This window comes from Leucopleurus acutus (genome assembly GCF_964270905.1).
Source record: "Leucopleurus acutus genome assembly, chromosome: 8".
Classification (NCBI taxonomy): Eukaryota; Metazoa; Chordata; class Mammalia; order Artiodactyla; family Delphinidae; genus Leucopleurus; species Leucopleurus acutus.
The window spans coordinates 23,507,940-23,524,323 of NC_139151.1; positions in this window are offsets into that span (position 1 = coordinate 23,507,940).

Below are 16,384 nucleotides of genomic sequence, written 5' to 3' on the forward strand. Positions count from 1 at the left end.
TTCAAACTTTCAAGAACTCATCTTTAATTTGAAACCAAAGGAATTTGGAAACTCACCTCCTCACATACTATTGGCCAAGTTTCTAAGGAAACTAAGTGGTAGCGTTACCTCTGGATGAGGACAGGAGGTCAATCTACTGACCAGAGGACACAGAGGCTAGACTGTGGCCCAGGCCTAATCACAGGTCACAGCATTCTCTCAAAAGCTACCGTTGTTGGCTGTATATAACACAGCCTGTTGCTCTGCCTTATCTTGTACAACTCCTTCTCTTTAAAAAACTGCACAACTTAGCCAACCAACATGTTGAAAGCACTGAATCTGGTCTGGGAGTAATTACAAAATACACAGAGCACAGCCCCTGCTGTCATTGCAGAGATAATCAAGTCCAAAAAGAGAAGGAAACTGATTCATGAGGGCATGTCATCTGCAGGAAAGAATAGTTAGCAGAACCTTTGTTATAGTCTATTTTCATATAAGTTATTTGTGGTTTATAATATCCTATTTGGCTTTTACTTTTTCACCCATAGGAATTAAGTACACTAGATATATTTAACTCCTTCAACCTTTTTGGATATCTTAGGATGGGCAGCTAAGATCAGTTATAATTTTAGATGTAAACCCCTCCAAGTCTATGTTAAAATGTGGGCATCCCTAAAATACAACAGAGTCAGTACTAAAAAGTGCCAGGTCTCTTGGGTGTGATCTGTCAGAGTCCAGTGCTTCTCCTCTGTTTATTCCTACTTCCGTTTGAAGCTGTGTGATATGGACCATTCTACCCCATCTCCACCAATCTCCCATTCCCACCACTGTGATTCTAGTACCTGATTAAGATGTGTGTGGGTTTTTTTTCACACCATTGAGCAATTCTCTGATGCCACCTGGGTGTCCTACAATTCAGCTCAATTCTGACACTATCTACCTGGAGACAGCATCAGATCCCACAGCTTGAGGCCTCAGTCCTGCAAGATTGCTCTCCCCGCCACTTCAGATGCCAATCCCAAGTCCAGGTTGTCACCTGTGCTTCTGACAAACAGGCTATAGACCACAGTTTCCAACAACCCGCTTCTTGGGTTCAATTAATTGGCTAGAGCAGCTCACAGAACTCATAGCAACATTTTACTTACCAAATTAAGTAAAATTAACATTTTACTTACCATTTATTTTATAAAGAATACAACTCAGGAATAGCCAGCTGAAAAAGTTGCATAGAACAAGGTATGCAGAAAAGGGTGAGCAGATTCCACACTCTCTGAATGCACAACTCTCCCTGCATCTCCACATGTTTACCAACCTATAAGCTCTCCAAACCCCATCCTTTTGGGTTTTAATGTAGGATTCATTACACAGGTACTGTGGTTTAAATCATTGGCCATTGGTGATTGAACTTAATCTTCAGCCCCTCCCCCTTCCCTGGAGGTTGAGAGGTGGGACTGAAAGTTCTAACTTTCTAGTCACATGGTTATTTCCCCTGGCAACCAGCTCCAATCCTTAGGTGCTTTCCAAAAGTAATCTCATTAACATAGCAAAAGACACTATTATGGATCTCAGTACCTAAGAAATCCCAAGGGTTTAAGAGCTCTGTGCTAGGAACAGTGAATGAAGACCAAACAAGTTTCTTACTATAAATAACAATATCACACCACCTAAAACATGCCTTTGTAAAACTTATTTTAACTGTTGGAAGATCAAATATTGACAGAGTCAATGTGAAGATACCCTCAGAAATAATAATGCAGGACAGAGAAAAGGCAGTCAATGAGAAAGGCAGTCAGGACGACCAGGTGAGAGACTAAATATAAAAATAGACAACAGCCAAACCATGTATAAACACAGAACTCTGACCCACAACCTACAGCAACCTGCCCAGGAAACGTACCCCCTTATATACAATACTCAGTGCCTACTTAAATAACCTTGAGCTTACGTCATTTTCCAAGGTCCCAGATCTTAATTCTCAACATAACTATTCCTTATGCCAGAGATCACAAACACAAACATAATCCTTATTGAATTAGAGGTCACCTAAATAAGTGACGCAGATGCCATCGGGAATATGAAGAACTAGAGAGTTGTGCCTCATCTAAAGGGATCAGTTAGCAACTTCAGCCAATTTTGCTGAGAAAAACTATAGACGTGGTGAGCGGGCTCACACTGGTTTGCAAGAGCAGATTGCATGCATCTCTTCTCAACTCCACTTGAGTAATATCACATTGGCAGCTTGAAATCAGTGATGGTAGAAGTATTTACACCACAGAAATCTGCAAATGCTACAAATCAGGATTTTTTTGAGAGAGAAAGCAGGATGTTAAACATCTACCAGTATACCACTGAATATAAACCAAGTGTTCCCAGGTCCCCCAATATTTCAAAAGAAGCAGAAAGTCAGATATTTTTGTGAACACTCTCAATTTTTAAGTGTTGGCAAATCAAATAATGTTGAAATATCATGTTGGTAAAATAAAACATTGCTGTGAGCCACCTGCTCGCAACATCTGCCTTATGCCGATGCATCATAGCCTTGCTTATGGCTCCAGGTTTCTAATTTACACCAACAAAAATTGAGTGACAGAGTCTTGAAGGAGCCTGGGTACATTTGTTAAGTCCCCAATGATTAATATTTATCACAGGTGATTAACATCTTTGAATGTGCACAAATATTTATTATCTTATGCTAAGGAGTCATTGTAAACATGAAAAAGTCAGTTAAGGCTAAAAAAAAAAAAGAATAATTCCATCTGTTAAACTAAAGTGATCCATAGGTATTAATGACATATCTTTCTTATGTCTTATATCATATCTCTTTCTTAAATAATAATATACCTTGAAAGTAGTTGAAAGAGGTAAAGTTTACTGTGATATATGTGTGTATATACATGTATGTCTATACACACCCATGTATATATATGCATCACACATACATACATACACATGAACACAAATAAAGAAATAAAAACAGTACCTAGATAATAGAATGGCCATTATATGAGCAGTAAGGGAAGGCAAAAATTGAAACATTATGATCAATGTTATCTGAGTCAGAAGGGATTACTAACTGCTGACCTGAGATGAACACAAGGACATTGCTGGACCCAGCTGATGTCAGAGTTTGACATCAGAGGAGATAAACATTCTATCTTGTAAAGGTCCCTTGATATCCTTGTCAGAAACATTTTATTAAATCTTCCTCCGCATCTTCTGAGCAAGTGTCAAAATATCTGGAACAATTATACTAATCCATTATACTAATAACACGTGGTCACTAAAATTTCAGACAGTTTATTTTGCATTTCCAAATTGAACTTTCGGCCAATATCCATGGTGATAATTCATCAACAATAAGGCTTACAGATTATCAGGGTTTGTATTGTAGTGTAAGCAGGTTATAAAAATAAAAATATCTCCTCATGTTAATCACTGCTACAGTGAAATACTGGGATGGTATTTAGTCCAGAACCTATAATATAATTGGGAGCTATAATAGCATGCTTACTGTGCTTCAATGACTTATTCTCCAAATGAGGTAGGAGTTTTATAAATTTTAATAAAAAAAGTTTTTTAAATTAAGAGCAAGAAACCACATACAGGAATGTCTAAAATGCAGTGACATTTTAAAGATTGAAATTTAATCGTGCTGGGTTCCCACTCCATAATCTCTTTTCATGTATAGTTCTCTTTGAAATGCATAGTAAATGTTTCTCATTCTTCTTTGTTTATGGTACAAATGAAAAATTCAACAGCTAGGTCACACCATAATCTGCCTTGCATACCCTTATAAATTTTCTATATTTATTGCCAGCAGAACAGTGTCCTCATCAACTTTGAAATGGAAAGCAGTCCAGGATAGAAATTTTTATCGTTTTACATTAGTTATCCTGTTAAAATAATCTGAAAATCACCTTGACAGTGTGTTTCCTTTATTAGTGGACCAAGCTCCAAAATAAAGATGACACCAAATTTCTAAATTGTCATTGTAATTTAATAGATAAGTATGCTAGTCTTCATTAACATTCTGAATGCATAACTGCTCTAATAATCAATTTAAAGTACAGCTGAGGCAGATAGGAGAAAAAAAAAAGGATGTCAGCATATTGGGTGCTTTGAGCCGAGCAGGTTATTGAGCAGGTCCAGAGTTTTACATAATGCACTTACAGGGCAATTTGGAAACCGTTCATCATCAAGGTTCATTCATGGAAACCAAACAGTGCTGGAACTCTCATGACACTGCATACTTAGGTTAAAAAAAAAATCCACCCTACTCCAAATAAGGTGCAAGTTCTTTCTAAAATAAAAACTAAAATAATGGTGTTGCGTGGGGCATGGGTTCGATCCCTGGTTGGGGAACCAGGATCCCTCAAGACACACTTCATGGTCAAAAGACAAAACTAAAACTAAAACAATGGCTAATATAATGATAATGCAGATAGTGGGGATGGCAACGATGGACAGTGAGGAAGCTAATGAAAATCCACTTAGATTATCTAGCACTCTGAATGCTAAGATTCTCAAGTGGTAAGACTCTAGTCACAAACTCCACAGCTTTGCTCAGGATAAAAGCTAAAATCAGTTTTTCCTACTCATCCTTAGGTATCACTTTAAAGGTAATTTCATCTGGGAAACCTTTTCCCAGCTAAGGCTTCAGTTCCCTACCAAGCCACTTATCACATTTTGTTTTAATTGCTCATTTAATTGCTTCGTCGGACAGCCCCATGCAGACAGGGATCTTTTCTGCCTTGCACAACATTGTATTCACAGACTCAAAACAGGGTAGGGCACATTGGGGTATTAAATAAATATTTATAGAATGAATATAAAGGTTAATATATCAGTCCTGGCCCTCACTGCTCCAAACTATGCTATCTAAAGCATATTAACCTCTACTTTTATTTTGATTAAATTTTAATGTCATGTATACTTACAAGAGATTTGACTTTTATTTATGGACCTCACTATTTGGGTCATTATAGCAAGTCACTTACTTTTTAGAATGTATTTTCCTCATTTACAAAATATGGGTTGGTACTCAATGATCCTTTTCAATCTTAAACAAAGATGCATTCAACAACCATTGACTGAGACCCAAATACATATAAGGAATTAGAGCCTGTTGAGGCATATTCATTCATTCAACAAATATTTATTGAGCATCTACCACATGCCAAACAGTGTCGAGACCCTGGAGATACAAGAGTGAACAAAACAAAGATACTTCTCCTTGCAGAATTATATGCTGGTGAAGGGAGACAGTCCACAGACAAATATGTAAAAAAATTTAAAAATATCAGAAGACCATAAAAATAAAACAAGAAAGAAAAGGGCACAAGAGGGTGGCAAGGTGGGGGCAGAGGGGCTGTCATTTCTAATAGTGTGGTCAGAAAAATTCCTCCCTAAGAAAGTAACTACTTTTGAGTAAAGGCCTACAGGTAGTGGGTGAGTTGTCTACATACTTGTCTGGAGGGTAAGCATAACAAGTAGAAGATATAGCAACTGCTAAGTCCCAAGTAGTGAGCCTGAAGAATGACCCCTAAGTTTTGTGCCTGGAAACTGGAAGAATAAAATTGCCATTTACTGAGTGGAGAAGACTGTGGAAAGAGCAGCTTTGTGTGGGCTGGAGTATGGTGGAGGTAGATCATAGGCTGAGCTTTTAGACAGTAATTTTGGAATGGCTAACAGATATCTACATGGATAAGTAGGCATTTGAACAAATGTCTGGGAGCTCAGGGATAAGATCTGAGTGCTGGGGGAAAAAGGTAGTTACCAGGGCATGAGATTATTCAAAGACTGAATCTTGGGGTATTGCAAAGTTTGGAAGTCAGAACAATGAGGAAGAGCCAGTAAAACAAACAACCAAAGGAACAAACAAAATAACTAAGAAGGAACAGTCAGTGAGGCAGACCAAAAACAAAGAGAGTGTGGAGTTCTAGAAGCTAAGAAAGAATAGTGTTTAAGAAGAAGACTATGTAAAAGGCAGCTGATAGACCCAGTAAGATGTAGACTATGAATTAACCACTAGACATCATAGTATCAAGGATATGAATGGCAACTTTGACAAGAGTAAATTCAATAGGTAAGTGAGAGGCAAAGGCCTAAATTGTGTGGATGCAAGAGAGAATAGAAGAAGAGGAATTAGAGATAGCAAATATAGACAAATATTTTTAAATGCTTGCTATAAAGGGGAACAGAGAAATGGGGTAGTAGCCAGAAGAGAGATTAGGTTCAAAAAAGGCTTTATTTCAGATAGGAGAAATAAATCTTTATAAACTAAGATTATGATTAAACAGAGATGGCAAAACTGATGATTCATGAGAGAAGAGGGAATTACTATCAATATGTCCTGGGGTCAGTGAAAGGGAATGAGACCTAGTGTACATGTGGAGGGGCTAGTCCTAACTAGAAGGGTAAGTTCATCCACAATAAGAGGCAGGAAGGCATAAACATGGGCACAAATGCAAGCATGTAGTTAGTTATGGTGGTGATCACCTTTGGAATCTTTTTTTTTTTTTTTTACTTCTACTTTCTCAGTGAAATAGAAGCAAGACCATCAGCTGAGATTTAGGAGAGGGAAGATGTTGAAGGCTTAAGAGTATAGCATACAATTATGTAGAAGAGTAAAAGAATGAAAGAGCTAGAAAAATATATTAAAATTGCAGAGCCATACTAAGGGTTTATTTGAGATTAGTAGTTATAAATTTAAATTATCATCATTGTTTTAGTCAACTCAAGCTGCCATAACAAAATACCATAGAATGGGTGGCTTATAAACAACAGAAATTTATCTCTCACAGTTCTGAAGGTTGGGAAGTCCAAGATCAAGACACAGGCAGATTCGGTGTTTAGTGAGGGCCCGCTTCCTGGTTCACAGATGACCATCTTTTCACTGTGTCCTCACATGGGGGAAGGGGCAAGGGTCTCGGGTCTCACTAGGGTCTCTTCTATAAGAAAACTTATCAAATTTATGATGGATCCACCCTCATGAGCTAATCACCTCCCAAAGGCCCAACCTCCAAATAAAATCTCATTGGAGTTTGTTTCGACATATGAATTTGAGAGGATACAAACATTCAGTCCATAGCAATACTGTTTATGAGTTTCTTTGACCATGTTTAGTTATTGGGGAACAGATACAAAATAGGCGGAAGATTGGATTTAACCAAGGCCAGGATTTTGCTAGGCAGTATGATAAATATAGAGAAGCGCCAGAGACATGAGAATGTATGCAAGAGACAGTGTTTAATGATGAGCCATGGAATTTAAACTGAGTAAGGGGGAATAGTAAGGTCAAGAAGGGGTTAGGGACAGTGAAACAGTTTTGACATTAATGGATTATAGGTCCTTGAAATTAAAAGACAGTTGGATATGGGATACTTTAGGAGGTGAACTAGAGCTAAAAGGTCCTTGAAATTGAGTTAATAGAGAAGTTGAAGTTATCAGTAATAACAAGACATAAGTATAACTATGACAGTGGATTACTAGGATATGTGGGGTACAAGATTATTGAAGGTGAGGTGATCCAGTAACTGACATTCCAGGATCTTAGGAGGATTATCTGTATGAAAACTGACATCCCCCAAAACGATGCTAGGAGTAGTATTGGAACGAGCTAAAATTTAAAAGTGAATGAGTGTTTAGGGTGAGGTGTTAGTAAGTAACTACAAGGTAGCATAGTCTGATAATATGCCATTCACTGGTGATAATTCCAGTTTGGAAGTGATAAAGTAGCACATGTTCATAACCTGTGGTATGTGAGAGATAAAATGCTACCACTACAGAGGAAGCAGAAACCTCAGGGAAAACCCAGCCAAGTTTTAATTGAGCAGGGAAAGAATATTTAGAGACAATGTTAAAGAAATAGAAAATTTTGCTGAAGACTGACTACAAATCCTGAAGGACATGGTGGGAATATTTCAGAAGTTGCTGAGTTGATATTCAATTTTGATGGAGATGGCCAGGGAGGTCTTGAGCACTAGGAGGTGAGGTTTCAGGGGATGGAAGGAAGAATGACCCAGGAATTCTGGGCTTCTAGAGATTACTGTTTAGGTCAGTCAGAGAGATAAAAAGCATAATGACATTACAGTGGTAGTCATGAATATTGTTGAAAGGAAAGGAAAGTGAGGAATTTGCAGGGTTCTGGATCCACTCCTGACTCCAGCTAATTGAGATATGGAAGTGAAGGAGTTGTGGTCTTTTTCAGAATGCCTCCCCATGTTCTAGCTGCTCTAGGGTTCATTTTTTACTCCTTTTTGAAACATGCTCTGCTATTGACTCTTTTGACACACTCACATTTTCTTCTACCTACTGATGCTTCTTTTCTAGCCCCCCCCATTGCCACCATTTTTTTTAACATCTTTATTGGAGTATAATTGCTTTACAATGGTGTGTTAGTTTCTGCTTTATAACAAAGTGAATCAGTTATACATATACACATGTTCCCATATCTCTTCCCTCTTGTGTCTCCCTCCCTCCCACCTTCCCTATCTCCCCCCGCAAGGTGGTCACAAAGCATTGAACTGATCTCCCTGTGCTATGTGGCTGCTTCCCACTAGCTATCTATTCTATGTTTGGTAGTGTATATATGTCCATGCCACTCTCTCACTTTGTCACAGCCTACCCTTCCCCCTCCCCACATCCTCAAGTCCATTCTCTAGTAGGTCTGCATTTCTGATTGATTTCTAAATGTTGGAGACCTCTTTTCCTATCTCTCTTCTATTCCCCATCTACACTATATCCACAGGAAAATGAGTCCACCTCCATTGTTTTAAGTATCATGTACAGACTTTTGACTCCTAATTCTTTGTCTCCAACTTGGATTACTTTCCTGAGATACATTTTTTAATCCATTTATTTGCTTAATACTTTCACTTGGATGTCTAATCAGCATCTCAAACTTAAAGTACCTAAAATAGGACTTCTGATTTATCCTCTCCTTCCCTTACCCCCAGTCTTTCCAATTTCACCTAGTGGTTTAGATCAAGAACATAAGGGTCATCCTTGATCCATTGTTTTCTTTCAACCCCCAAACCAAAAGCCCTAGTAAGGACCACTGGTTCTACCTTCAAACTATATTATAAATCCAACCAATTCTCACCACCTCTCCACTTAACACCACTGTCAGAACTCAATCAGAGACAATCCACTAGGGTGTGAGTGTGAGTATGAAGGTCAGTGTGTGTGTGTGTGTGTGTGTCTCTGTGTGTGTGTCTGTATGTTTGTGTGTGTGTGTGAAAGAGAGATATTTATTGCAGGGATTAAATCTTACTCAGTTGAGGTAACTGGTTAAACAGTTTTTCTAAAGCTGTTGTCTTTGCATCTGACACAAGAACTTGAAGTCTATAGTTTAGTCAGTAGGCAGGAAGGAAAGAGATATGAAATGGGTGAGCATGAGACTTCACAAGGATGAAAGGGTACCATGTCTCTTCCTTCTTCCTTCAACCTTGATGATGTGAGTATCCTGCAGGAAAAGCTGGTGACCTTTATCACAGACCAAACTATATACCCGGCCCACCAGTCAGAGAAGTTGAAGGAAATTACAGAGGAAAGTTGAATAGTTGTAGGCCTTCTTGCTGCATATTACAAAGCCATCATAGTGCACACCTTGCCAGCTTGGAACCGATACATACCTCTTCAAACACAACTATACTAATTGCAAAATAAAGACAAGAGCAAAATCATGCTCCCACCTAACATGAGGCAGCTATTCCATATACAAATGGAAACATCTAACCCTTTGTCCAAAGAAGGCTGCAAAGACCATTTTTAGTGTTTGGGTAATGTACGTTCTTTAGCTACTCACATTCTTGTTACTTAACTCTTGAGTTTAAATATTATTAAACATTACATCTCAGATGGTACTGAAATGGGAGATATGAAGAAAACAAGAATATTTGGTTAATATATACATAAACATTTCAAATTAAGGAAGAAATATAACTAGAACATTCTTCCTTTCTATATTTGGTCACATTTTTGTAACTGATATTTATAACTACCTTCCTCTACTACTCATGCCATATTCCTTTTACCCTCAGTGAGCACCTAAGCTGGTCCTGGTTCCTTGTCTGTATTGGTTATCTATTGTAGCACGACAAATTACTCTAAAGCTCCAATAAATATTTATTACCTCACAGTTTTTGTGGGTCAGAAATCTGGGAATGATCTAGCTTGGTGATTCTGGATCAGGGTCTCATGTTGTTGCTGACAAGATATCAGCCAGGGTTGCTGTAATCTGAAGGTTTGACTGGGGCTGGAGTGCTTACTTTCAAAATGGTTTATTTACATGACTTTTAGGAGAAGCATCAGTTCCTCACTGTAGAGCTTATATGTCCTTGTAACATCTCATCTGGCACCCCTTTCCCCAGAGACTGGGCAAAGAGGAAGGCACAGTGTCTTTTACAACCTAATCTCAGAAATCAAACTGTCATTTCCACCATATTCTATTTATTAAACACAAGCCACTAAGTCTGTCCCACACACAGGAAGGGGAATTAAGCTCCACCTCCTGAAGGGAGGAATGTCAAAGAATTTAACATTTTAACAACTTCATGGTCATCATGATTAGCTCACATGGATTATTTTAGTAACCTTCTTACTTTTATTTCTGATCCCTGTGACATCAGCTGCAGTTCATCTATACCCAACAGGTAAAGTGATTATTTAAAATGAAAATCAGATAATTTGGCTTCCCTGATTGAAGCTTTCCGATGGCTTCCCATTACACATAGAATGAAATCCAAATGGTTACCAATGCCAACAGAACCAGCCTCTGCCAACCTCAGTGATTTCAATTCCAACTGATTTCACTCTCATCCTCTAACCCAGAGTTTCTCCATCTCAGCACTACTGACATATTTGGCCAGGCAATTCTTTGTCCTGGGAGTCTGTCCTGCACATAGTATGATGTAGAGGTGCCAGTAGCACCTCTCCAGTTGTCGCAACTCAGAATGTCTCTATACATTTGCTAAATGTTCTAGCTGCTTAGTTCATGTCTATACTCCTAGAATATGACAATTTTCCTTACCATATTTTTGACTATGTTAACTTGACTACACATTTATTTGTTTAAGTTTGTCGTTTACCTCCTCTTTTCTGAATACAAATATCATAAGAATAGGGCTTTATCTCTCTTTTTCATTCTGATATCCTGTGTGCCCAGAATGGTGCTGTCATATACTAACAGCTCAAAGAATCTTTTTAAGAAATGAATGAACACTTACCTCAATTTGGAATTCATGAATATCCCTGCCTTCCCTTCTTCTATTGAATGTTTTACCTTAAAAGCCCAACTCAAATATCACCTGTCCCAGGAATCCTTAAGAAAATATTGTTTATATTGCTTTTCAATACATATTTTATTTTACCCTGTTTGTATATGTATGTTCTTTTCTGGCCTATAAGCAACTTGTATCTCATGCACATTCCTCTTACTCTGGAAATGATTTACACAGATACACACATACCACACATAATTTATGGTTAATAAAATATTATAATCTAAAAATTAAAACCACAAAGGAAGAGGAGGTAAATATGTTGCCCATAAAATTAGTATGCTTACAGCACTAGACAACAAATTAGACTATGAGCTTCTTGGAATTCAGGACAAAAAAAAGGAATCTTAATTTATATAACATACATCAAAAAGTTTACTTATTATTTAAGAGAAATACCTTTTTTCCATTATGAAATTCAAAATTGCATTTGTCATGTATAGAAATATGTATCAGGAGACAATATCCTCAAATTAGGGTTTACAAGAAATATAGAAAGAGTTTTTATGGGGCACTGTGGTTGGCTAAATAATGGGTCCCAAAGATATTTACTTCCTAATCCCTGGAATCTGTGATTATTGCCTTATATGACGAAAGATTGAACATTGCCTTACATGGCAAAAGATGTTAAATTAAGGATCTTGATGTGGGGAGATTATCCAAAATTATCTGGGTGGGCCCTAAATGTAGTCACAAGCATCTATATAAGAGGTAGGCAGAGAAAGATAATACAGGAGAAGATGATGTTACAGAAGCAAGGAGAAAGATCTGAAGATTGGATGCTGCTGACTTTTAAGATGGAGGAAGTGGCCATACACTAAGGAACAAAAGGAATACAGCTCTAGAAGCTGGAAAAGGAGTCTCTCCTAGACCCACCTTGCTCTGTCAACACCTTGACTTCAGCCCAATGATATGAATTCTGACCTCTAGAACCATAAGAGAATAAATTTATGTAGTTTTAAGCCACTAACTTTGGGGTAATTTGTTATATCAGTCATAGGAAACTAACACAAGCTCTTTATTATAATTACCTATAATAAATGCTGATATCAAAGTACAACATTATAAAAAATAATTTTGAAAAGAAGATCATTTCGTAGAAGGATAGGTAACTTGCCAAATTTCTAAATCAATGCAAATATAGGTCTTTTAACCTAGAGGTGAGAATTAATCTCTGTCCTTTATAATACCTCTTCTTCATATAGATTTGGGGTAGAAGAAGCTATTTAGTCATGAACAATAGAAAGTATAACTAGCAGACATACTCACAGTGAATTAAATCAACAATATGAAACTGTAACTAACTGTATCTATACTTGAACTAAGAGATTACCTAAACAGATTTTATCTGGAAAATAGGAGAGATACTTGACTTCAAGCATGGCCATATCTGGGGGTTTACATGTCACTGGTACTCTCTTTTTATATCTCAGTCTGCTTTCTCTGAGAAATGACTGTTTTAAAATGCAGAACACCAAAATCCTGATAACAGATCTACAAAAATGTGACCATCAGGCCAGTTATTCTGCCATTCATTGAAGCTAATAAAACAGTCCTACTTATTGATCTTGTTCTTCCATTAAGTAGAAAGTCCCCCAAGGACAGATGCAGAGCAAAGAGGAACCAAACCAAGCATGGAAGCAAATGAGGGACATGTAAATAAAACTTGTCATCTCAGCATCTGGACACAGTAATTAAACATCTTGGGATTTGGGGATTCAGTCTTTACTGGCATCAGTTCAACAAAGGTATTTATTTATGCTTATCACATAACTCAGAGATATTTCTTTTTGATATCAAGAGGAAAATGGATTTTGACAATATATTATTGTTTTAAAATAGAAGATACTGAAAATGAAAATCTAATAATGATAAGTGATGTACTGGACATAGGAGGAGGTATCCTGCAGTCTTTGACAACAGGATATTGGATCCAGGTGGATTTGCATTTGAGTCCAAGATTTAGCACTTGCTGTTTGTGTTAACTTAGGCAAGTCATTGGCTCTCCCTCAGCATCAGATTTTTAATGTAAAAAATGTGGCTCACAGTAACAATGATGATATCTCTTCATAGGTTTGTTTGGAGAATTAAATAAGAAAACAAATGTAAACTGCTTAACATAATACCTGGCACATGAGAAATATTCAATAAGTAATTATTAGTAGTATAAATCAAATGGTTAACATTAATAGATAAAAGTTTCTTATCTCTAAGAAATTAGAAATTGGACTATACAGTAAGTCCCCTACATACAAATCTTCAAGTTGTGAACTTTCAAAAAAGTGAACATGTGTTCGCCTGTCCAATCATGTAAGTTAGTTCACGTGTCTGGAGTACATTGTCACATGCGTGCATCCTCTACAAGTGGTTGTGTTTTTGTGTACATTACTGTACAGTACCATTGCTGTGCAACATGAGGAGCTTACTAATTGAAGACTTGATGGAATTGGAGGCCAAGAGAAAAGATGAAGAGAGACAAGAGGAAGAAGTAACTGAAGAACCAAAGAGATTCACGATGCAGGAAATGGCAAGGGGATTTTCTTTGTTTGAGGAAGCACTGTTAGTTTTAGAGGCACAGGACCTGAACGTAAAATGGTACACGAAGGTTGCATCTGCCATTCAGAATGCAATCCAGTGCTACTGTGTCATCTATGACGAGAAAAAAGGAGCTACTACCCAGACAACACTGGATAATTTTTTCAAGAGGGTAGATAGCATTGAATCCAACAAGGAACCAGAATGTCAGGAGTGAGTGAAATTACAGCTTGCCTTCCATCTCCTATTGCTGACCATCTTTCAGCTCTACCATCTCCCACCTCCTCTCCCTCCTCCAGTCAGTAACTCTTCTTGCTTGTTCACTTGATGCCAGCACCTGGATGCCAGCTGTTGTACTATACTACTGTGCTTTTCAAGATACTGTGCTGTAAGATTTTAAATTTTTTCTTTATTTTTGTGTATGTTTGTTTTTTATGTATTATTTGTGTGAAAAGTATTATAAACCTATTACATTATAGTACTATATAGCCGATTGTGTTAGTTGGGTACCTAGGCTAACTTTGCTGGACTTACGAACAAATCAGATTTACGAATGCGCTCTCTGAACAGAACTCATTTGTATATATGGGACTTACTGTATGTTATCAAAAACTCCCTCAAGCAGTAGCATTTTGTGTCTCTGCAACTTTAATAGTCTCCAGGTCCTCCATTTCCAAGCAGATAGGAGCTGACAAAAGACTGGAACTGTGTATGACTTTATTAGTAGATACTGCCTGCTTAACATATTCAGATAGTGGAGAACCATTGCTTCCCTATCTTCTATCCACTAGGATGTGGAAGAGAGCAAGTTGTGTCTCTCTTCTGATCAGGTCTCCCCCTAGAGATTGACTAGCAGTCATTACTCTGCTTACTAAACTGGGTTCTTTTCTCCATCCAGGCACAGGGAAGTCTGAATTCCATGGTTCTTTGATGACTGAATGATGTCATATGACTAATCTGGGTCAATGAGCTGTGAGCAGAAGTGACATGTATCCATTTGAGATTGAAATATTTAATTGCTTGTGTGAAACTTCCCAGAGCACATTTTCACTCTTCAAAGACAAATTTCAAGATGATGGCTTCTCCATCAGTATGTCATTACAGAAGGATCATGCCAAGAAAACTCCCAGCAAAACTGATGGATATACTATAAGCATGATTAAGAAATAAACCTGCTATTTTAAGCTCCTGAAATTTTCAAAGTTGCTCCCATCTTATACATTGGCAAAACATTTGGTAGAACTGATGTCTGTAATAACTTGGAAGGTCAGTATGCCCTTAATGGACTTTTAGCAACAGGGAAGAGGTTGAAAAAAGAGAATGATAGTAGTATGCATTATTATGCTAGTATGCTGTGTTCAGCAAGGTATCAGTAAAAATGAATAGAGCAGAGAAAAAAATTGACCAGGTTTTAAGAAGGAATGAAAGAAAATAGGGATAGCTGGCAATTTCAGAAACTTGTAAGTATAGAGGAGAAAATTGTCTCTCAACCTTAAATAGTGAAAGATAAAATTGAAAAATGAGTAACAGAAGTTTAAAATTCAAATTATTAACAAGAATCAAATCAAGGGTATAACTACTATGCTGACTGTTTAAAAACCTCTAAATGGATTAAGGTAGCCACAGTAAATCCTTTCAGTTGGAAAAAAATGACTAAGGGGGTGAAAAACAACTCAGTTCAACTTTCTTACCAGAGCCTCATAGGCTCAAAACACTGTCTACTAAATGGAGAGAAGAAGGCATGGAGTAAGCAGGAAAATAAATATACCAGACATGAGAATGGTTCTTGAAAATGATTTTAATGTGGCTATTGACAAATGGAACAGAGTAGAATCAAATATTTATAAGAAACCTTAAATTTTTTAAAGTGTTCTTTGCCAAAAATATTATTGGTCTAGACTAAAGGAGACTGTGGTTGCTGAAGACTTAAGATACACCATGGGCTCTCAACTTTCCATGGGAAAAAGCAGGCTAAGAAATTTACTCAGTCTTCAAGGAGGGTGTAGCCCCAACTCCTACTTTAAATCTGACGAAAATGGATAACTTAAAATGGAAGAGATTCCAGAATGTGGAGACATGCTTCATGCAGGAAACAGAAAAGGGAGCCCTTCTTGGGAGTAGAATTAGTTTAATCAAGGAATATCCTCCTGCACTGAAGGCCCTTAAAGTGCCTGCTCGATAGGATTTCAGAATTGCCACAGATTACAATCTGCTTTGTATATCCTCTCTTCCCATTTTCAAATGGAGGTGTTTATTACAATTATCCTATTTCTGTTCCACTATTGTCTACTGGGTGCTTGGAGAATAAGGAGCTGGATAACCCAATGCTGTAATTGGAGGGGACTTTTTGGTGGTTTTCCTTAGGAAGAGGGAGAATATATTTTGCGTGTGAGGAGGAGTGTTAACCTTAAGTATTTGGTGACCCTAAACTCTGGCAAATTGTGCTTCTCATTTATAACCAGTTTTTCTCTTTGTTTCAGACACATGCAAAACTGAATTTCCTGGCTTCCCAGTTTTTGAGAGGAGTCATGTGACTATTTCCAGCCAATGAGTTGTCAGAAAAGTTGGCATCTATTGTTTCTATGCAG